The following is a 23799-nucleotide window of genomic DNA, read 5'->3' as shown; positions in this document are numbered from 1 at the left end:
CAGTCCCGTGCCCATGCCCCTCCCCACCTGCCAGGTGCTTCTACCTGTTGTTGAGAAGGCAGGTGGGTCTCTCACACAACATGGTGGATTTCCCAATTTCTGGCTTAATCCCAGCCATTGACTTTCTGCGTCTATGGCTTCATAACAGAGAATTAGATCCATGTCTGTTCCTCTGGTTTCTTCCTTCATTGCTCTGAAACACCTATTTTTATTTCAAATAGTGTCTCTTGTTATTAAGTTCATGGTGATTGGTACTAAGATAACAATTTCTTAACGTTTTGGGGCCATTTTTTTTTTCTTGCCGTTTTTAGGTCCTATGTCTCATTAAGCAACATTTAGCTGGCACTCGTTAAAGAATTTAGCCTTATGGTATTTTACAAAATCGCTGCTTTATTTGAATTAGAGTCCATTTGCTGTGTGAGGTTTTTCTCTTTGCCCCACTGTTGGCTCTCCTCTCTTCTCCTTATTCCTAATCCTATTATTATTCTTTCTCGTCTTCTTCTTCTTCTCCTCTCCTCTTCATTATTTTGCGCTAATGGAGCATTTCACCTCTCTTGGCTTGTCATTCATTTATTCCTTTACTCTTTTCCAGTGGTTAACCTAGAAATTACTAATTGTGTCATTAATGTGCTACTGCTGTTTCTAAGTTGTAGTTTGGACGACTTTTCAGAAAAATGCGAAGGACTTGGAATGCCCTCTTTTTGGGTCAATGCCTCGGATTTCAATGTTCCATACGTTGCAATCCCCCAAGACACTAGAGAGTATTGTTTCCTGCAGCTGGATTCACTTAGACACTGCCGACTTACCACTTTGCTGCTGGTTTAAATCTCTGTCCATCAAGCCCCAGCCTGGGACCATTTTTTCCTCTGCCAAAATATATCTCTGAATATTACTATTATAAATTATTATTATTTAGCTATGCTGGTGGCAAATATCTCAGGACAGCTTCCCAAGAACATGTGTCATCTTCACCTTGAAATAGACAGAACAAGGTCAAATTGGCATAAACTGGATGTACTCAAAACAAAAAATTCTCCTGTTAAGACATTACAGTGTTGCCACGATGGGTATAATGTTTAATTTCCCAGGCCCCATTCTGATGCTCCAGATAAGGAATATGGCTTTAGGGACTCTCAAAAGTGGCTCATGGTCCACATTGGGCATGGTATGGATCCATATAAATACTTGCCCCTTGCCATCGTGACAGAAGCCAACACCTCAGGCTTTGTGTATTTCCATATTTAACTTATTCAGGTTAATCCCATTGTAACTCTGAGCCTGGTAGCATTAATGCCTCCATTTTACAGTGGTGGAGGGTAAGGCATGGAGCTACACTGTATCTAGCCCTGGTAGTCACTGAACTAGCCAATTGCAGAAGTAAGATCGTCTGCCTGGGGACTTGTCAGTGGCTCTGTATCAAGCACAGATGTGTTATTTTCAACCCATTGGTGCTGTTTACAGCTGGAATTGTTTAGAAAATGCAGTTGGGAATACAGAATAAACCAGAAACCTTCGGCCACCTCTCTACCCAGTTTTACAATTAACTGTCTCTACTTCTAGTATTTTCCTGTTATAAATGGCACCTTGTGTACATCTACGTCACAAAGCCCATGATCATTTCTTTCAGATAAATCCTAATAAATAGAGTTACCTAATAAAAGAGTGTGCAGACCTATCAGGCTTCTGAATCACTCACTAAATGCTGATGTACTGAGGGGGAAAGAGCAGGAGGAGGACACAGGGATGAAGATCAAAAAAAAAAATGACAGAACGGATATCCCAGTATCCAAGCACAGCCCAGACAGCCCCCTAAGGGACATTTAGCTTGAGAATCCCATAGTATGGATCTGTTTTGTCTCCAAAACCAGAAGAGACTTTTAAAACATCTAAAGAAGTAGCTCCATATTTGCAGATAGATAGTGTGGAAGGATGATGATTTTATGGGTTGTCCATGTGTCTGTCTTCCCATCCATGCTTCTGTCCCTCTGTCATCTGTCTTTGCTTGGCTCGAGGTGCTCTGGCTAAGATGCCATTTTCTGGGTAAAGGCAATTCTTAAAAAGCATGTTCTTGTGTCTAATCGAGACTGACAAATTGGGGCCTGGCTCCTGCTCCTGCAACTTTCCGGGTAGCAGTTTCCCTGCCCATGTTCTGGTCACAGAACCTCCTGGGTGGCCCTCCAGAGTAGTGAATGCCATCTTTGTTGCAAGGGCTAAGAAGGAGAATAATATAATTCTACCTAAGAGAAAAGACGGTAAACTAATGCTGTAACTCCATTGCTGTTGGAAAAGGAACAATAGATGACGGCAAAATGAATGGCTTGCTACCTGCAGGGTATAAATTACCCAGCGGAAGAGATGTGTTGAGAGAGGAGAGTGGGGATTGGGTCTCTGTCTTTCAGTTCTCAGCTATTGTCAGCCCCTGCACAAAGGCCAGCTTGACAAACCTTGGCTTCTTCTGTTTTAATTGAACAGCCCATTCTTTTGAGGTTGGTGTTGAGGGGAGCAGGGAGCGGCCTCATGCTGATGTGGACAATCACAGTCCCCTCGTTCATCAGCCGAAAAATTAAAGAGAAAACGTGGTGCATCTGACTGTCTTCATTATGGATCTACACTGATGGTGACTCTGATTTTTTCAAATGTCAGAAACCATCCCTAAAGTAAGGAAATCAGTGACATTCAAATGCCAACCCAATGGTCACCACAGTTTGAAAGGCAATGTGCCTACTTGTGCTTGACTGAGGTTAAGAATTTGTCAAATAGTCGAGATATGCTGCCCATCATTGATGGAGATGACCGTGCTGATTTCAACCTTCAGTAGGAAAGTTTAATAAGCAAATAGGTTCTCATGCATGCAAAAACATTCCCCCTCAGTCAGCTTCATCCCTGTCTGTGTTATCTGCTCTGTGCTAACACCAAGGTGATTGGTAAACATGGGTATGAGGAAGCCGTGACCCAACCCTCTCATGTGTGCTAAGTGTGAATATAAGCGTGCATCTCTGGTCAGACTGCAGGATGTAAGCCCATCAGATACAAACATGTATCAACTCTTCATTCTTCCGGAATAAAAGAGTAGCTGTCATAACAAACACAGACTGCCCCACAGGAGTGGGAATGGAGGTGTAAGGCACACCCCCAGCCTGGCTACTTGAGGTCCTGACTGGGCAGGATGTACAGTCTGTGTTTGATCTTGGCAGCAGCGTTAAGACGTTGTCTTGGATTTGTGATGTCTGTGTTGGACATGGGAGGGGCACATTTTTGCCTCGTGTTTGCCTAGGAACCTCTGCAGCATCAGCAATACTACAGTGTTTTGGAAACATAGATTTCTCCCCCTCAAGGCATGGAAAGAAGGAAATAAATCAGCAGACAGCTACAGCCCTGAGTTGAACCTTCCAGGCTCTCTTGAACTTGGTTCATTTCTGTCAAATTCCTCTAGGTCATTTGTTTAGACTTCTTCCTTGTAAATGTTGTAATATTGTATCTGTTTTTCTATTCATTCCCGTGACTGCTGGCATGTTTTTGGTCCTCATTAAAAGGATTAAAATGAAAGCTTTCTCCATTACTTTCTGGATTCTGATGCTTAAAATTTCTGATGGGATCAGGAGTCATCAGGCCCATTGAGGACCCTGTGAAAAATAAGCAGTGTCTCTCTGAAAGCTGAATGCTCACACAAATGCCTACAGATGGGTTAAGGAGGGCTGTCGTTTCCACAGGCTTCGTGCTTAATAGTTTCTAGTTTATCCATCATCAATGTCTTCCTCAAACTGGATATGAAGTAACAATCCTAACACATAATTTGGATGTCTTTACTCCCTGCTTCAAACCATTACACATCCAGTTGACTTCAGAACACAAACTCAGTCTTCCTGTAGAATCCCAAACTACTGAAGCTTATTTCTGCCCCTGTAGCATCACCTACTGGATCCCCGAGCTTTGCTCTCCCAAGCCAGAAAGCCCTACTCACTGTCCCTCCAAGATTCTCAGTGCTTTGCTCTACAGGGGTCATTGTCCACAGTCCTCTCCTTGGCCTTCCTGCCTGGGCCCTACCCACTTTCCAACTGAGTCTAAGCCGGTTCTCCATCATGTTCATGGCGTCAATGGTCAGCTCTGAAAATGGTGTTTTGGGGGCCTTTTAGATCATGACAGTCTGGACCCTTAACCACCCTCAGATTCTTTCTTGACCCTCCCCTTCTTACTAACAGGCAGCCTCCTGGGCTTGTATATCTTCTAGACTCAGTCATTGTGAGGAGGAAGGAGAAAGAAAATTAGAAGGAAGAAGGAACCTAGGCTCTGCTTTCTTCACTCTCTCTTATTTCCAATGGTGACAATTTCATCTCCTCTGTGGCTCCAGGTCCTATTGGGTGGGCCCATAGTCAGTTTCCCCTAAGTAAACCTGGGCCACAAGCCTGTCCCCAGTATCTTCCCCTCCATTCACAATCATCACCATCACCATCATCAACACCACCATCATCAACACCACCATCATCATCATCATCACCATCACCACCACCATCATCATCATCATCACCATCACCACCACCACCACCACCATCACCATCATCATCACTACCACCACCATCATCATCATCACCATCACCACCACCACCACCATCATCATCATCACCACCACCATCATCATCATCGTCACCACCACCACCATCATCATCATCACCATCACCACCACCACCACCATCACCATCATCATCACTACCACCACCATCATCATCATCACCATCACCACCACCACCACCATCATCATCATCACCACCACCATCATCATCATCGTCACCACCACCACCATCATCATCATCACCACCACCATCATCATCATCACCACCACCACCACCACCATCACCATTGTTATCACCGCCATCACCACCACCACCACCACCATCATTATCATCATCATTTTACTTGTTTGTTTATGTGTATGTTTGTGTACACAGTCATTCCACAGTGCACATTGCTCTGAGGATAGTTTCAGGAGTCACTTCTTTTCTTCTACCATGTTGGTTTCAGGGATAAAAGATCTGGCAGTAAACACCTCTGCCTGCTGAACCATCTAATGAGCCCTCTATTCATCCGTTCTCTCTCCTGAATCATCAAATGAGGGGCATGCTGCCATCACTGGGTCCTAGATACTTCATTTCGCATCTTTTGACTAAGTTTTCCTTGGCCTATATATTCATTTTTCTGTGTGGAAATTCTGTTTAACTTGGCTTATCTTTATATCCTGCATAAATCTTCCATGATCCAGCTGACATTTGGCAGCTATTTGCTGAATTTATTGCCTGGTTTTAAACTGTCTTCCATGTGGTCATCCCTTCATATAATAGATAAAAGCCTTATATCAGCTGGCAGTGCTCAGTGATGTTATCTGGGCTTCCTTGGTCAGTAATGAATTATCTTCAAACCCAGAAGCTTGAAACAAATAGCATTTATGAGTTCATGGGTCCAAAGGTTAGCAGGGTGAGTCTTTTGGTCCAACTGGGGCTCCCTTGGGATTCTATGGGTAGCAGCAGCTGGGAAGCTCTTGCTGTCTTGTTTTTATGGAGATAGTTAATATGAGCTATTTCTACTGTATCATTCTTATCCATGGGAGGCCAGGTCAGGCAACTCCCAAAGTAATCATGTGGCAGCAGAAAGACACTTAAATGGAGAAAGAACTATCTCGAACTTCTGGATGAGCGTGTCTGATAAAATCCTATGGACAAAAGAAAGTCATGTGGTCAGAACGTAAGATGGAAGGATGCAGGGGACAAAACAGCTTCTTCACTGAGCATTGAGGTGATGTGAAGTTCATGCAGGGGGTAAGGGAGGGTGACATACATTGTTATTATTATAGTGTTTCATATTTGAAACCTTCAAAAGGGAAGTCTCATGCTCGCTGACAATCTTTAAAAGGGAAAATTAGGAAAACAGTCTGTACCACCCAGGTTTTATAACACAAAGCCAAATGAATAAGAATTTCTCTAAAAACTACAGCGTTGGCACAGCTATTCAAAAGGGCCCTCAACCTAGAAGAGAGCCGAAAGAGCAGATCACTGGGGGAAGATAGGAAGAGGGAGGCAGAGGAAGCAGAAACTGGAGGAAGAAGGAGAGGACACAGAATAAGAACAAGAAAGAGTGTATCCAGATCCCAGGTGGTTAAGAAGACCCACTGCTCTGCAGAGGACCCAATTTGGCCCCTACCACTCATGTCAGGAATTGTACAACCACCTATTACTCTAGCACAAGGGGATCTGATGCCCTCTTCTGCTTCTCTCAGGGGAGAACAGGACCTTCCGGCTTCTTCTCTGTGTAAAGGGGGCAGTTGCCATCAAACAGATTGTCCTACACTATACCTTCTGTGTCTGTGAACTGGAACCTCTGCAGTGTATATAAGATACGACACTAAGAAGCCTCTCAGCCTTCTGCGGCTGTATAAGGGAAGGCAGTGTGACTGTCAAAATAACTTTTTATGTATTTTTTTATTCATTTAACATACCAATCCCAGTTCCCCCTCCCTCCCCTCCTTTCCCTCTCCCCACCTCCTCCTAGCCAACCCCTACCCACTACTTAGAAAGGGTAAAGCCTCCCATGGGGAGTCACCAAGAAGCCATAGTAGACCCTTGAAAAACAGAACCAAAAGGGACACAGACTGTTCACACACTTTGGTCTACCTCAGGTGAGAGCTGAGAGACTAAAGATGGATGGATTGATAGATAGATGGATGGATGGATGGATGGATGGATGGATGGATGGATGGATGGACAAACAGATGGACAGAGAGAAGCGATTTTTGATTAGCCAGATGTGGTGGCCCTCACCTTCCATCCCAGCACTCGAGAGGGAGAAAGAAGTCACTCTCTATATGACTGAGGCCAGCCTAGTTTATACAGCCAGTTCCAGACTACATAGCAGCGAGAGACCACATCTCAAATAAATAAATAATTTCGATATAAATTTAACCCTTTCCATGCTTTGTAGTAAAATTACATGTTCTATAATTGCTAGTTTCTTCTGTGTTGTCTTGTTTGCTCAGTTAAGGCTCTCCCCTAAAATAGATCAAGTGAAGGGCTGTTTATAACAGATCTGTGAGCCGAGTTAAAGCCGCCTTATTTCCCCTTCACCCTTCAATTTGCATTAATTGGGAGCAGCCCTGAAACAGTGCCAACCTCACCTCAGGTCAGATGACTAAACAAAAAGGAACCGCACTGCTTCCCGCCCACGAATAAATGTATCCCAAGCTGGCATACGAGTCAGTTACAAAACAGTACTCTGTTGGAACTACAAAATATCCACTCTAGTAACATGTTTGCGCCCCAACTTTAAAAGGTGTAACAGACACACTTTCTAAGCTGCAGTTGTTGCAGGGGGGGATTCTCATTATGACTCTGGGTAGCCTCCTTTAAGTTCTGGGCAAATTCTCAATTCCCTCTTTTCTAAAAAGAAGAGTTAACACCTTCTAAAAAGAAGAGTTAAGCCCAGGTGTGTTCAGGTTGGGAGGGTTTGGCTTCAGCTCCTTTCTCTAACTGGCCTTCTGCACAGCCAAGTCACCGCTGTGCTTGCCTCATGCCTCGTGAGCCGACTCGAATAGGTTGCTTCTCAGGAACACACCATGAAAGAGATGCTGTCTGTATTCCACAAATTCTAGGGGCCACCTCCATGGCACCAAAGTGTCAGATTCTTAAGAGTTTCCACTCTAAAACTAGAGCTTGTTCTCAGGCATTGGGAACGAGCCTATGTCATTAGACTCCCCGAGGGGAACTCCTCGCCGGGGTCTGCCACTCTCTCTCTCTCTCTCTCTGCCTCTCCTTTCTGAGTCCAGAAAAGAAGTCTATTAATACTGTCTGTCTCGTGTCCCTGTGAGAACTAATGCATGTGAAATTATTACTACAAACCATAAAGTATACTCAGCAAGACTTTATGAATGAAGTTCTGACCTATGGCCCCAGCGCTCTGGAGGCTGGGGCAGAAGACAGAAGGTTCTAAGGAATCCTGGACTTTATAGTGAGCAGGCTGGTCTTGGGTATACCATAGTTGCTGTCTTGAAAAGAAGAAAGTAAAATTTAAAAAAAAATCTTTTGTTTGAAGTTGGATATTTATTCAGTGGGTTATGGAAGGGAAGGGGGAGAAGAAGAAGAACAGAGAGAGAAGCAGGAGGGAGGGAGAGAAGAGGGAGACAGAAGCTGCCTCTCTGAGAGGGAGACGGAAAAAGAGCTAAAAATTAAAAAGAATAAAACTTCTTAATGTGAAATATGTGAGGATTTATATTGTTTCCATGTAACCAAGTTCAAATCTATTCCTTATAGCCTAAATCAAAATCAAAATTATTAAGTTAAGTTATATTCATATATATATTGGAGTTTGATATGGTTTCTACAAAAGACACTGTTTATTTTTAGATATTAATGTCAAGGCTAAGGGCATGCATGTACCTAAAAGTGCAATAAAACCAAACAACTCCAAACACACGCCTCTTTGTTCTGTTGGCTTCCTCTTTGGAAATGTTTTTAGGATATAGCATGCTTCTTCATGCCTTGGTGCCTAGCCCAATACTGTCAGCTTTTCTCTTCACAGTGAGATAAAGTTGGAGGTTTGGGATTAGAACGCCTATGACAAGAACAGAAGAAAGGGATTTTGAAGGAGATAGGTGAACACAATTCCAGAGTCATCTTGAATGTGTTTTCCAAGTGAAAGACGTTAGCCATAAAAAATTTTAATAAGTATGTGTCGCCTGCATATTCATGGCGTGTGTGCTCTGTGTGGAGGCATAGTGTGGATGAGCCTTCATGAGGACAAGGTGAGACCTTGTCAAACAGCCCCTAGTGGGGCCGCAGAGAAAATCTGCATACACCCGACATGCACTGCACACCGTTGAGTAACCACGAATCCCTTTCACGTGTTAAACAGAGCTTTCCTGGTGCTGTAAGCACAGGGCAAAGGAACAGTGTCTGGGTATCTATTTGGTGTGATGGGGAGAGCTCTTATGCACACATGCTGTGGGAGTGGAGGAAAGGACGGAGGGCATGAAACAGTTGGTCGTGGAGGGGGCAGCTGTAATTAAAGCACACTCACGCATGTAGACAATATAGCAAAGCTAGGAACTTTGTACAGTCAGTTTGTGAGTTTTTACAAAACGTAGACAAAGACATACAGAGACAGAAAGTCACATGATACAGTGAATTTAAAACGCCCAGGTTATGGTGATGGCTCGGTGAATACACTTCTTGCTCTGCAGGAATGGGGAGCTGAACTCAGGTTCATAGTGTTCCTGTGAAAAGTTGGGCAGGGTGTGCATGCCAGTTAGCCCTGCACTGCAGGACTTTTATATCACGAGATGAACGAGCATAACCGTGCTGGCCACAGTCTGCCTTTCTAGGAGTCCGTAGGGACAGGATGGTTTGGGGGCTGTTTTGCTCTTCTTCGTTACCCTTCCCACAAGGTCAGGGTACCAGCACATCCCCGGTCAAGGAATCTTGGAAGACGTGAGAGTGAGAAAGCTATGGTTGAGTCCACAGTAGGTAGGAGAGGGAGCAACCTTATCTGCAGAGCCAGCTTCTTGGTGAGCTTAAACAGTGCATGATAGTTTAGTAACAGAATGTTTACGACAAACACCAATACAAACAAGACCACCAAAGCACACGCCAAGTAATGGTGGCAGCTCACTGTTGTAATCTCAGTATTCAGAATACTGAGGCAGGAGACTCACCATGAGTTTGGGTCCAGCCTGGACTAGAGACCAAGTTCAAGGACAGCCTAGGCTACAAAAAAATAAGACCTTGTCTCCAAAACAAAACACACACACACACACACACACACACACACACACACACACAAAAAAAAATAAATCACCCATAAGCACACCGTTGTCATGGATACATAGATATTTTTATAAACACAGAAAAAGCAAAGACTGGCAATTTATACATCAACTTATGATCTAGGCTCAGGGAGGGTTATCACAAAAATTATACCAGTGCTCTTTTCATTATTTTGGTGAAACAGATATGAAAGAGGGGGGGAAAGTCGTCTTCAGTTCTGGGAGTCAGAAATCCAGATATTTATGCTCCTGAACTATGGCTGTGACTTCTGAGTTCCCCGCAACAATCATAAAAATTATAAGGCCAGAGCTAACAGATTCGTAGACAGGGGGTGCTTCCCCTGCTGCCACCTGCTCCCAGCTGTATCACCTAAAGAGTGTCCCTAAATAGGCCCTAGAAAGTGTCCCTATTAGGCCCCAGAGAATAAACCCTCTAGGCAACTCCACTTAGGCAACTCCTTCTCACTGCAGGTGCCTGGAGCCACACCCTCAGCAGCACTGGGGTGCTGGCTCATCCCCAGGGGCTCTCATTAGCATGAAATCTCCCATCCATCACCTGGAGGTTCCTGTTTGCTGCTTAGCCTTCTTCCCAGGCTGGGGATGCAAAGCTCTTGGGTGTTGTTCTTGTAGCCCCATAGAAAAGTCAGTCTTTGGGAGGCAGGAAGTTTGTCGCCAGCCTCTGTGATCACAGCCTAGTGTCAGAGTCTCTTCCATGAAACTGTGTCCAGCTCAGAATGCGATTTCATCCAAGTCAATTTGCATGTTTTCAAAACGGGAGAAGGCTCTGAAACCGGACCCTACTGAAAGGCAGAAATAAGAGCAGGTACTGATTAATCAAATGTTGGGGAACTTAAATTTGAAAAGCAATTTATATTTATCTTCTTGTGTTTCCTTTTTTCCAGATCTGTGGTTTCCATCTCCTCGGAGGACCTGCCTGGTACCAAGCTCCACACATGGCTTAATGAATAAGGTCAGATGTCACCCTTCACTCTCCATTTGCACATGCGGTTATTTTCGCTGTTAGCTGACCCTTTTACCTTCAAACTTGAGGCACTGCCACTTCCTAAAAAATTTATTGAATAGAACTGAGGTTGGTATTGCAGAGAAATATAAAGTATTAGGTGTCTAAAATTATATCAAGGTGTTAGTAAATTTGCTCAGGGGAGGAATGGTAGTTACAGAATCCTGCCCGGAAAGGGCCGCGTCTCTTGCTTCACAAGAGAATTGTGCTTGAAGAATCTGATCCCATCGCAAGTATCTTTTCCTTGAGTGCAAAAAGAAAGAAAAGAATGAAAAGAGTCCAAGGGTTAGATAAGCCTTTGCTTGTGCGAGCAGGGAGGGGTGAGCAGGTGGATGCCTGAGGTTCCCTTGGTTTGCTGATAAGTCCCCTGGACCCCCTTCATTTCTAAAGGAATGTGGTAATACCAATCACCCTGTTTGGGATGCTGGGCTATAATTATGAAGCTGGTTTGTTGTCATCATTAGAACAACAGTTTCTGTTTGTCTCTGCGTCTAAGGCTGTGCCAGCACTTTCCTTTTTGTGGTTATTATTTTTAACAGTTTAAAAGCTCACTATTAAAAAAGGGGGGGGGGACTTTCTGCTTTCTGGCCGTGTGGTAGTGTGCAGGTCTGGCCTGGTCTGGAGTCTATGGAAGTGTTGGCTGGCAGCAGCCAGGTCTTTTGAATGCTGTCTTTGTGCTTCTCTTGCCTGTGGCCTCTGGCCTATTGTCTATGCACCTTGGTTGGGCTGGTGCTGTCTGATGGTAACCAGTACTAATGTTACAGTGCCCGGTGCCCGAGCCCTCCCTTGGGAGTCCCCAGTCTGGCTGTCTCTGGCTCCCAGCCCTCCCTCCAGGGCTGTCACCTCTCTCTTATCAGAAAACAATATTGGTAATTTATGGACTGTCACAGAAAAGGGATCCCTTAAGAATCCTGAGATTTTGGGGGTTTTGTACAAAATGGAATGATTAGTATTTCCCGTGCTGCTAACGTGCTCTTTACTAATTAATTTACCCCGTTTCCCAAAGGCAACTTTTCACTGAATCTCAATTTGTACAACCTGAAAAAGATGAGCTGTGCTGTTTGAGAAGGGTCACTACGAGCCCCCACCTCAATCCCTCCCCCAGTCAAATTGTCATCGTAAGCCCTCTACCCCAGTGCAGAACCCCAGGAACCTCAGAATACCCACCCATATTCCTGTAGGGCATTCCTTTGATTTCAGACCCAGAAGCCATGGAAGTTTCCCTATGTGTTTGAAACATGAAGCATTAGGGCCCACAGAAGCAATCTATGAATCCATTTTTATCTATTTCTAGAAAAGGCTTGGACAATCTATAGCAATAGCAATAGGAATTAGTACAACCATTATGACCTCAGGGAGAAAGGGGAATTGGCCAGGGGCCAGAAGCATAAGGGAATTGTCTGGAATGACAGGGTGCTATAGAACTTTCTAGAAGTGTGCCCCTGCGTCAAAATTACCTGTGCACTCTAGACGACAACCCGTCATTCCATGAACAAAGAAGATAAGGAGGAAAAGAGCACAAAAAATGAGCCAGGCCTTTAGTGAATGAAAAAAATGTAGCCAGATACTTGCATCCAGACATCTTCTTGAAGTTCTGTGGGCTACCCTGTAACGCTGGTCCTCAGCAGTTTCTGAGGTTTGCGGAGACCTGCTGTCCATGTCGTGCCTTCTTTGCCTGATAACCACTCACCTAAAATAATAGAAACAGCTCCATAATTTTTAATATTCACCAACTGTTTGGATGCTTCTCAGTGACTGTAAAATCCAAGATTCAGTCATCTCAGCAGAGACAGAAGTTGGAAAGTGGCCTCTGTGTTATCTATAAGAAGTGGATTCTGCCACTTGCTTGTGGCTATTTTGGGCACCCTACTGTGACATTTGACCTTCTCTCAAGCACCTTCCTCAGCCTGAAACACGTCAGACAACTCTCCTTAAATCTCTCCATGCCTGTGTTTAGAGGTGGGCAGTAAAATGGAAGGTGGGATCCTTGGGCTGAAATGCAGCTAAGGACTTAGACCAAGGGAGATGAGGCTCAAGGCTCACCTTGGCAAAACTGATAAAAAAAAAAAAGCAGGCCAAAGTGTATGACAAGGACGTAAAGGGACCTATGAAAGGGTCTCAGGGAGCAGGAAGGACATGAAGACGCTCAAATGTCCCACCCAGCCTTTGAGACTGTAGGACTTTTCTTCAAACAGGACAAATAGTCCGGGACTTGAGAGACTTCCCAATAAAGGGCCAAAGCAAAGTCTACCCCCAACACATCCTCCGTACACAAATTTAGTTCACCAATAGAGCCATGGTAAAACTGAATCATCTGTGAAACATTTTTTTAAATAACCAGAACATTTTTTTAACCCACACATGCCGTACTTTGCCTGCACATGACGCAAATTTCCTAATCAAACCAAATTTAATTTAGCAGTTTTCTTCCATCCAGCTTAACGGGCCTGAGAGCAGAAATGAAATTATGTAACAAAAGAATTGGAGCAGCCCTTGCTTCCTTGTGACTCCGCTTGTTTCAAGTCATTAAGAGTCAACTTAACCAAATGGAAAATACCAAGACAGAAGGGGCTTATCTTTTCCACTCCAGTGACAGGGAATCTTACCTTCCTAGAACCAGGATTTTGGCAGTGCTTCACCCCCAAACCACACCCCTACCCCCTACTACTACAACAGGTTCTTAAGTTACTTGTGAGAATGGGAGTAAAGGTAAAAATGTTGATAATTGAAGTCTCATCTATGGGTATTTTGCCTTTAATTTCATTTTTACCATTTAAACGATATACCTAACATAACCAAACTCAGCCACGTGTGATGTCTTCTACCTGTAATCTTAGCACTTGGGAGGATGAAGCAGAAGAGTTCTCCATGAATTCAAGGCCGGCCTGGGCTACATAGTGAGTTACAGGCCAGCCTGGGCTACATAGTGAGTTACAGGCCAGCCTAGATTGCAGTCTCAATATGTGAGTGTGTGTGAGTGTGTGTAACTATTATATATTATATAAATATTTAATAGTAAAAATATATTTTTACAGACACACATACATGTGGGGTGGAGATTAGGAAGATGACACAGTAAAATAGTAAAATATTTCCAAGCATGAAGACCTGAGTTTGGTCCCCAGCATCTTCAATGAAATGCCAGACAGATTCGTTTGTACTTTAACCTCATTGCTGGGGAGAGAGAGAGATACATGGGGATCTTTAGGGCTCTAGTTTGCCAGTCTAGATCTCAGGAAGAGATCCTGTCTCAAACCTAAAAAATGATACAGGAAGTTGACCTTTGGCCTCCACACACATGAACATGCATGCACACCAAACCTCTCATATATGTATATGTGTGTATATATGTGTGTTATATACATATATGTACATATATATTAAACGTATTGTGTTATACATGTATATATACAATCAAATTCACAGACGTGTGTAAAATGCTAGTTGCCAAGGCTTGGGGGAAGCCAGTAATAGGAAAATTCTACCAATGGATAGAAAGTACATGAAATTACATCAATGGATCAGTAAGCCGCAAGTGTCTGTGATACAACATTGTATACTATTCCTTTGCAGTTCCCAATACTGCACTGTACCCATAACAAAAGGGTAGATTTCACATTAAGTGTTCAAAGCACATTCAGTTAAATTAAAAAGTAACATAGGATGAACCAAAAAGAAATTAAAGAAGATAAAGAGGACCACTGTTCTGTAGAACAGTCTAGAATGCAAGCAGGTGACTTGTAGGCTCATGCTTGTGAAGTCTCTGGCCTTGCTTCCTACAAGCTCTGTCCCTTTGAGGATGACTGTCCCAAGAACTGTTCTGAGCTTGCTCTCTCTTTCCATCCTTCCTTGAACCTCGCCTATCTAACTTGCTGCCTATACCCAGACACCCACTTTGTAGGGCTTGTTTGTGCCCGGCTGCCCTACTAGCTTAGCCCCAAAATAACCACACAGAAACTGTATTCATTAAATCACTGCTTGGCCCATTAGCTCTAACTTCTTATTGGCTAACTCTTACATCTTAATTTAACCCATTTCCATTAATCTGTGCATCACCACAAGGTCGTGGCCTACCAACAAAGTTTCATCATGTCTCCAGTGACAGATCCATGGCTTTTCTCTGACTCCGCCCTTCTTTCTCCCAGCATTCAGTTCCATCTCCTTGCCTACCTAAGTTCTGCCCTATCAACAGACCAAGGCAGTTTCTTTATTCATTAACCAAGAAAAGCAACACACAGACAGACGGACCTCCCACACCACCACTTGGTCTGCTCTTGATGATATATAGATGATATAGATATAGATATAGATATAGATATAGATATAGATATAGATATAGATATAGATATAGATATAGAGATATATCTGCAGCAACCTGAACATATTCAAACAATACATTTCTGGAGGGCTTTTAGCAAGCGTGGCATCCTGTTGAGAGTTTCCTCCTTCCAATCTCCTCCACCTCTTTTCTCCAGTGCTGCTATTGAACTGAAAACAACTGTCCAACAGGACAGTCACCACTTCATGCTCATGATGCGTCCACTGCCTCTTTCTAGGCCAGGAGATGCAAGGTGGCAGGGAGCCATGGCTGAAACCTTCATTGGCCCAGTAACAGAACTGGCCTTAACTAGACCTGTCAGGCTGAAACTAATCAATGTATCCTATCAGCTAATGGCTTTGTAAACAGCTAAATTTGCAAAGAGAATTTAGAGACAGCCATAAGAGGAAATCACAAACAAACAAACAACTGTAGTTTGCACAGTTTCCTTTTGCAGCAGGTGACAGGGTTCTCTGATTATCGGGGTTGACTCTTTGTACATTGCTGTTATTAGCTGTTGGCTGCCTCCTCCTGGCTTCTTGGTTCAAGATACATGCTGAAGTGCCAGTCTTTTCACGGAATCCTAGACAACAGAAAAGGTGGATTGTGGGAGTAAAAAGCACCATGTGTTTTATTGTGGTTGTTATTTTCCATTTCATGATCTTACCAGAATTCCAACCCTACATCCACTGACCCCTAGCTGCAAAGGAGCTGGCAAGCACAGCGAGGCACCTTGCCATCCTGAAGGAATGTGGAAGCCGGTCCTGAAGTAACAGCCAGACCCACAAGCCTGATCCCAATTAGGCAGCTGATGGAGGCTCTTCCATGAGAGCAGGTGCATCAGCTAGCTATGTGCAGTTTAAACCTTTGTAGAGAATGGGTACTCATTTACCTGCATATGTGATGGGGCTATCCATAAGCACATGCGTGTAGAGCCAGGGACACCCATCCAGACACCAGCTAAGCTTTGAAGAAAGAGATGCAGACAAACAACAGTTTCCTGGTCACTTTCTAAACAGAAAATCAGCAAGACTCCCATGATACAATCTATCAGCGGCACATAAATAATGCATGGCTAAAGACACACACACACATATTACAAAAGCATGGCTAGACACACACACACAACAAAAGCAGCTGCATAGCTAATGACACACACACATACTACAAAAGCATGGCTAGATGCACACATACACACACATAACAACAAAACAGCTGCATGGTAAAGACACACACATGCTACGAAAGCAACTGCATAGCTAATCTCTCTCTCTCTCTCTCTCTCTCTCTCTCTCTCTCTCTCTCTCACACACACACACACACACACACACACACACCCCAAAAGCAGCTGCATGACTAAAGACACACATACATGCTACAAAAGCATGACTAGATACACACACACAACAAAAGCAGCTGCATAGCTAATCACACATACACACACAAACACACACACACACACACACACACACAACAAAAGCAGCAGCACAAACTTTCACAGAACGTTGCCAGTTTCAAAGACTTCCAAAACTAATATCCATGAGAAGAGCCTGGAAAAAGAAAAGCAGGCAAAAGTCCAGGCTTCTCAAGGGAATAGGAAGCTAGTCAAGGAACAGTCATATGATAGGAAAGACAGTCAAGGAATCATCCTAAGAAACTACACCAAAGGAGATAGTAATGTCAGGATTGGGGATCAGTCACTGTCTGTCCTTCTCCATGACTCCTCCTCCTCTACACCTTCCCTTTTTCCCTTCCTTCCCTCATCCCTTATTTTCTTTTCTCCTTCCCTTTCCTCCCTGCTCCCATCTCCCCTCTTTCCATTTTGGGAGCTAAGCGGTTCATTTTATAGGCTTCCAAATGACAAAGAATTTATCCCAAACCATCATCACATCCTTTCTGTTAAGCCAGAGGGAGGCAGGTGATGTCTTGCCATCACAGTTGACAGAATCAAGTCCTGTCTGTAGTGCTGACAGGATGGAGTCAGGGCCCTTGTCATGACTGTTTGAGATTCCTCCTGCCCATAGTCCATGACACTCCCCGGCATGCACACTTCCCTTGTGTGCGGAACCTACAGGGCTGTGCAAAACTGACCCAAGCTTGTCTGTGCAAACTCTGTTGTTTGTGTTTAATATTTTGGGCCCCTTTGCTTCACTTTATGTTATATATACATCAGCTACAATTGTTTTAACTTGGGTCTGTGCTCATAACCCCTTACACTTGCATTTTGAAAGGTGAGTGTTGCCCTGGCTGCTCACCTCCTGTTGGCAAGGAGTAGGCCGGTTGCGTGCGCCGCCTGCTACTCCAGGTGTCTTTATGTAGCTTGCTGAGGCAGGTGCTGTGATTTCTGCTGTAATAGCCTAGATCACGTCTCTAATTAAAGCTAAATGCCTGGGTGCTTATATAAAAAGTCTGAAGGCATACCTGGGGGAAACACCAACGGTAGCCTGGTGGTTAGCACACCGAGAGAAGGGAAGGGAGGAAAGCAAGGTCATTAGTGGTTTGCTACACATCACTCCTTATTGAGAGACGAAGCACACGTGGGTGGTGGGCGGGTCTCTGTGTGTGACGAGGTCTTGCCTTCTTTTCAAGCCGTCTTACAACATAAATGCCCTTCTTAAGGGCAGCATTATGTGAGTCCTTGAAATGGAGTTACCCCTTTTCGTTTGAGCAGTTAGTGTTCACCTGTTAGAGTTGTCCAGAAGGCTTCTTGACATGGTGTCCTGGGTTCCTCGTGTGGTATGAGACCAGTTAAGAACCCACATCCTAACAACTTCCCTTGGGATGTAGATATTGCTGATCCAAAGACCGCACCTTGGAGACACTGATCTGAAAGAATTGTTCAGGCTGGTTGCTCGCTGTCATTCATTAGACCAATGTTTGCTTGGTAAATGAATGTTTGGCTACGCACTGGAACTAGCCCAAGTGTCCCCCGTGGAAGAATGAAGACGCTCTCTCTGACAGAAAGGAGTCAGAACTACGCAGTGCAGCTGAACTGGCTGTGTCACCGTTGCCCACTGGAGTCCTGCAACTGGGAGCCAAAGAAACAGATCACGGTTTGCACAGCCAACTCTGCTGCTTTGGTAAAAATATGCACAACGCGCCCAGAGATGGGCAGGGCCCTCAGACACAGACTGGAACCAAGGCAGAAAATAGAGCAAGGCTTGAAGGATGGCAGGACTCAGAGAGTCTGGGAAGGTGAAGAGATGTTACCCCTGATGGCAGGGGACAACCATTTAGAAATCAAGCAGATTGGACTACAGATAAATTAAGAGCGCTGGCTGCTCTTCCAGAGGATGCAAGTTCAATCCCCAGCACCCACATAACAGCTCACAAGAGTTTGCAGCTCCAGTTCCGGGGACTCTGATGCTCTCTTCTGGCTTCTCTGGGCACTGTATGTACCTCAACCACACTGGAAGTGGCGCGAGGCTCTTCATCTCAAAGCCCATCCCCAGTGACATACTCTCTCGGAGGCTGCACTGCCTAACCCTCCCCAAACAGCACCACCAGGTAGAGACCAGGTGTTACAATGGGGATATTTTCCACCCACCACTGTCTCCATCAAACCCAGTCCTGACTCCCCTTTCTGCTCTTCTGCTTTCTCCACGGTACTCTCTGACCCTTTTATGTGTGAGGTATTTATCCCGTCAGTGGTCCGCAGTTTGTCTGTTGCTGTTATTTGTTGATTTGTTTCAACTTGATTTGGGCTAAGGACTTTCATTGTTTCCCAAGCTGGTCTAGAACATCTCTCTGTCCCCAAGTGATCCTCTGGCACCGTTCTCCTGGGTCACAGGAACAGGCATGTGTCACCAAGCCAGATTTGCTTCCAGACTCTACACTAAGATGTAAGTCTCTTGTCAGTGGGCACGAGGAACCTGTATCAGTTCCTTCACAGGTTTGTCCTGAGCACCTAGAAGCTGTTTGGTGGTTTCTCCCATTGTTTTGATAGTTAGATATTCCCTCATTTGGAGAATCACTAAATAGTCCCCACCTTGTTTTTTATAAATGTTTCCTTAAAATACTCTCTTTAAACACTGTCCTTAAAATGCCTTATTTTCTGGAAATCATATATCACACTCACACAAGAGCATCTGGTTAGGACTTCTCTAGACTGCTTGATTTTTCTCTCGTGAGTGTTGAGAGCTTCTGCCTTTAATATTCTCCAGCAGTGTGATAGCAAGACTTTGGTTGAACTTGAGGCAAAATCTAAATTTGTTTCTTAGCCTTGGGAGAATGAGAGGAATCCTGAAGCATTTACCTGGATGGAACAGAAAATAGCTTATCAAAAACATGTTCAAGCCGGGCTGTGGTGACGCATGCCTTTAATTCCAGCCCTCGGGAGGTGGGAGGCAGAAGCAAGCAGATCTCTGTGAGTTCAAGGCCAGCCTGGTCCACAAGAGCTAGCTCCACAACAGGCTCCAAAGGTACATAGAGAAACCCTGTCTTGAGAAAACAACAACAAAAAGAAAATGTTCGTCTCGTTCATGAAATATCTAGTTACCTAGTTTATGCTATGTTAAATACAGACTTTAAGTGTAGTCAACAATGTTATATGGACCACTTCCGTAACATGTCCAGTGGTGACTATCTACACACACCACAGTAGTGAGTCTGGATTTTCTGGAATGTAAAGAGTCCATCCCAAAGCCAGCAATTTCTGCATTTGCAAAACACTTCCTGCTGCCAGCCGAAAGAGGAGCTAGCCATCAGCTCCCTCTGGGAAAACCTGTTGTCAAGTAAATAAGCTTCTCTCTATGCAAAGCCCTGTGCCCCACCAGTAGGAAGCACCACCAGTGATATTTCTCTGAAGTATAACATCCGATTTATATGTGCGCCACAATACATACACCCTAAACAGATAAATAGCAACTCTACTTAGCTCTTGCTAGTTATGTTTTTAGCAAATCCAAATGAAAGACAGAGAGCTGACATTGTCTCGGACACCTGGAAGCCTTTGATAAAAAGGATGGCGTTGTCTCAAGCGGGATTGCTTCCTGCACAGGTGGAGAGAGAAAGGGCGACAAGTGTAATTAGTGGGGATCCCTAACAGCCACAGCTTCAGGTTTTCCCTGTTGCTGTTATTGTTGTGTGCAACACGTGGTTCCGTTTCCAGCTGTTGCTGCGTTATGGCTTATTAATACATGTCTCAAAATTTGTTACCTCTACTTCAGACCTCGACACAGTATGACAACCTCAAAGTCACAATTACCCAGAGCGGGATAACCAGCAAGGATGGCAAGATGTAGATAGTCCAAAAACCAAAAGTTAGACAGTTCCCCGGTCTGTTAAAACTGTTACCTGTTAGCTGAGGGAGGACCGATGGCTTGCTCCCTTGAAGCATTTAATTTGGCAGGTGCCCTGTCAGCAGTAACCAGGCTGAGGTCTGGGTGGCAGCTTTTTGCCAGATGCTGTAGGCATTTCTAGTACGGTTTGATTCTGTTGTGAATACAGCCAGATGCTCCCCCCATTCCTTCGTCTTCTCGCCTCTCGTCGCCCGCTGACAGCACCTGCCATGGGGTTAGGCGTACAGTATGCACACAGCATTAGCCACCTAAGATGTGAAAGTGTCATTTTGCCTGCTTGGAACATACAAAGTTCGGTGCTGACTACATTAGATGGCACATTTACAAGGAGTTGAGCTCACCTCAAACACACAGCGGCAGTTGGACCAACTTGCAATTGTAAAATAATTGGGGAATGGAATGATCTCTAAGCTTTTTGCTTTTGCCGTGGATATGGCTGTTTCTACTTATCAGCTATGGATTGCAAGCAACACATCCCACTTTAAGCAAACCTTACACCGTAGCACGTGTAAGAAACAAAATTGAATGGAAAACATTTATTTAGCAAAGTCTGTCCTTTCAAAATCGCTGCTTTGTGAAGTCACAGAATCAACTTACGATGCCTTTTCCTCCCAGTGCTGCGGAGGCCCAACCGGGTGGGGGGGGGGGGGGAAGCAGGGTCTCATCTGTTCAGACGCTGGGAAGAAAGCAGCTGAGTGCGCATTTGAAAGAAGAGGAGATGGTAAACTATGATGACGAAGTGGTACATTAGTTGGGTAATGACTCGCAGACTTCGTTTCCAAATCCTCCTGTTTGGATCAATTTCCAAGGCTTCTGGAGTCTTCAGACAATCATCCTCAGAGGAATCTGCTCCTGCACACAGTGACAATTTGTATTTCTGAATACTAGAGCTCAGGACTTTAAGGTCCTCTCCTTTGCTACTCCGAGTGTGCCTAGTGGCCTAGGGACTTGACAGGCTGCAGACTGTCCCAGCCCTTGCCATCTGGGAACTTAGAACCGACACTCAGAAAGAAGATCCCCGGGGACTGTATGCACTGTCAGGTTAGGTCTGCCTGAGCCAACACTCCATGCTTCTGCCCCATCCAGCTGGCCCTGTTGCTACTGCACAATCGTCAAAGATGAGCCTACCATGTGTGTAGCCCCCGTCCGGCTTGGAGTGCGGAGGGGCTGCCATTTTAAGGGATACAGATGCCAGTCCTCAGTGGAGAGAAAGAAACATCTGGAACATGTTATTAGGAGCTGAAATTGGCAGGAGCCACAGAGGGAGCTGTCATGGTGACACTTTCTGTGGGCCACCGAAGACTGTTTTGATGATGTCATTTTATGGGAACCTGGACGCCGGTGAGCCTGCTTTTAAAGCCACAGGGAGAGTAAATGTGAAGCGTGGAGGGAACCAGAAACAAGAATGTGGCACTCAGAGTATTTCTCTCAGGCGGCTGTGCCAGAGCCAGCCTGGAACTCACTGCTTAGTGCACTCGGGGTTTCTGTTACAGGCGGCAGAAGGAGACCAGTGAGAGATGGTGCTACAGGCTTTGATCTGCTCTCAGGAAGATTAGACACAGGGCTGTGTAATAAAACGAGCTTGGGGCTAAGCTCACATGTTATTCGGCCGCAGGAGACACCAACTCTTCTGACAAGAATGACTTCACTGGAATGTTCTGAGTCAGAACTCTGATAATAATGATGGAAGAGAAAATATGTCCGCAGTCATATTCCTAGGTTCCCAGGTAATTGTCCCCTACAGCCATCAGCTCTAAGCTTAACATAAAGAGCTGAAGGAAGGTTGCCATGGCCCAGGGCTAGAGAGCTAAAGTCCAAAGCTGGCGGCCAGAGACGCAGGAGGAACCCAGACTTCACCCACTTAGTTACCCTAGGAGCCTCGTAAAACAGGCCTGGAAGCAGAACCTGGCCCAAGCAGGTACAATGAACGAACGCTTTCTTGTTTGGTAGATGTAGAGTCAGAAAAGACAAAGCTGTTTGACTCCACCAGCTTTCTCAGGACCTTTAGGAACACTACAGTTTGGTTTCTGCTTGATTTTAGTTTTGTTCCTTTATTTTTGGTAGTGGTGGTGGTGTTCTCAAGACAGAGTTTCTCTGTAGCTTTAGAGCCTGTCCTGGAACTCACTCTGTAGCCCAGGCTGGCCTCGAACTCACAGAGATCCACCTGCCTCTGCCTCCCGAGTGCTGGGATTAAAGGCGTGCGCCACCACCACCCGGCCCACTCTCCCAAGTGATTAAGGACAAACGGCAAGATGAGTTCCTACACCACTGTGTCTCCCCAAGTCAGTGTAGGCAGCAATGGTTTTCACATCCCTTTCTGCTTTCCGACTGTAATAACCATGCTTCATGCAAGTTATAAATTGTATTTCTTGTGGACCTCCATGCTTGATGCATGTTATGAATTGTATTTCTTACAGACTTCTGAGATTTATTTTCTTGACCATATGCTGTAATCCAGTATTATCTGCTAAATATGTAATGCCACAAATTTGTCTCATATGTAATATAGAGTTTTCTGTACTGCATTAAAAAAAGAAAAAGATCAAGTGAAGTTGACGCATTGTAGTTCTGAGGCCACAAAGATGTCCCTGGGTAAGAGCGCTTGCTTCACAAGAAAAAGGAGCCAAGTTCAGATCCATGTGAAAATCTATATGGTCATGCAGGCCTGTACCCCAGCACTGTTCAGGGTAGAAACAGGAGAATTGCTGAGGCTTGCTGGCTGCCAGGCTAGTTCCAGTTTCAGTAAGGGGCCCTGTCTCAAAGGGAAGCAGAGGGATAGAGCAGAACACACAACAGTCCTCCTCGGGCCTCTGCATGCACACATAGGTGGACATACCATACATGCATACAAGGTTCTCTCTCTCTCTCTCTCTCTCTCTCTCTCTCTCTCTCTCTCTCTCTCTCTCTCTCTCTCTCTCACACACACACACACACACACATGCACACTTTGTTTTTATATAACTCAGTGTCCAAAATACCATTATAAAAGGTAGCTGCCTCTTTTCTGCGACTAGGCACTACCCCTGCCCCGCTCCATTTTCCAAAAGCTACACCTATAGGTCTTCCCTCCTAGGGAGCAGAGGAGAGGGAAAGAAAGCAGGACAAGGGCACACACAGATGAGATGGCTCTTGCCCTTACCTAATCCGCTCGTGGAGACCTGGAGAAGGACAATGTGGAGCTAGCCACCCAATCCACCTGCCACACGGACCTCAAGTCCACAGTTGCAAGGCCAGCTGTTGGTTGGACTGGACAGAGAAGGGGCAAGTAGCTTCTGAAGACAGTGATAATGTAGATTTTTAAATTCAATTACACTTGTTTAAAATGATGCTGTCACTATTTGATTTGACACCTGTATTT

General features: G+C 44.8%; 1 protein-coding gene across 23 annotated transcripts in view; it reads left to right on the top strand.

The window, feature by feature from the left end:
- Thrb (thyroid hormone receptor beta) overlaps positions 1-23799 on the top strand; it is a 337850-nt gene that overhangs the window by 141018 nt on the left and 173033 nt on the right. For all 23 annotated transcript variants that reach the window (XM_038348812.1, XM_038348824.1, XM_038348806.1 and 20 more), the window contains one exon: positions 10705-10772. The gene's annotated coding sequence lies outside the window, so the exon portion shown is untranslated. The remainder of the gene's footprint in view (positions 1-10704; positions 10773-23799) is intronic.

The sequence above is a fragment of the Arvicola amphibius genome, chromosome 12, assembly GCF_903992535.2.
Source record: "Arvicola amphibius chromosome 12, mArvAmp1.2, whole genome shotgun sequence".
Taxonomy (NCBI): Eukaryota; Metazoa; Chordata; class Mammalia; order Rodentia; family Cricetidae; genus Arvicola; species Arvicola amphibius.
Note: the sequence above shows the minus strand (reverse complement) of the source record. Positions and strands in the feature narration are given on the sequence as shown.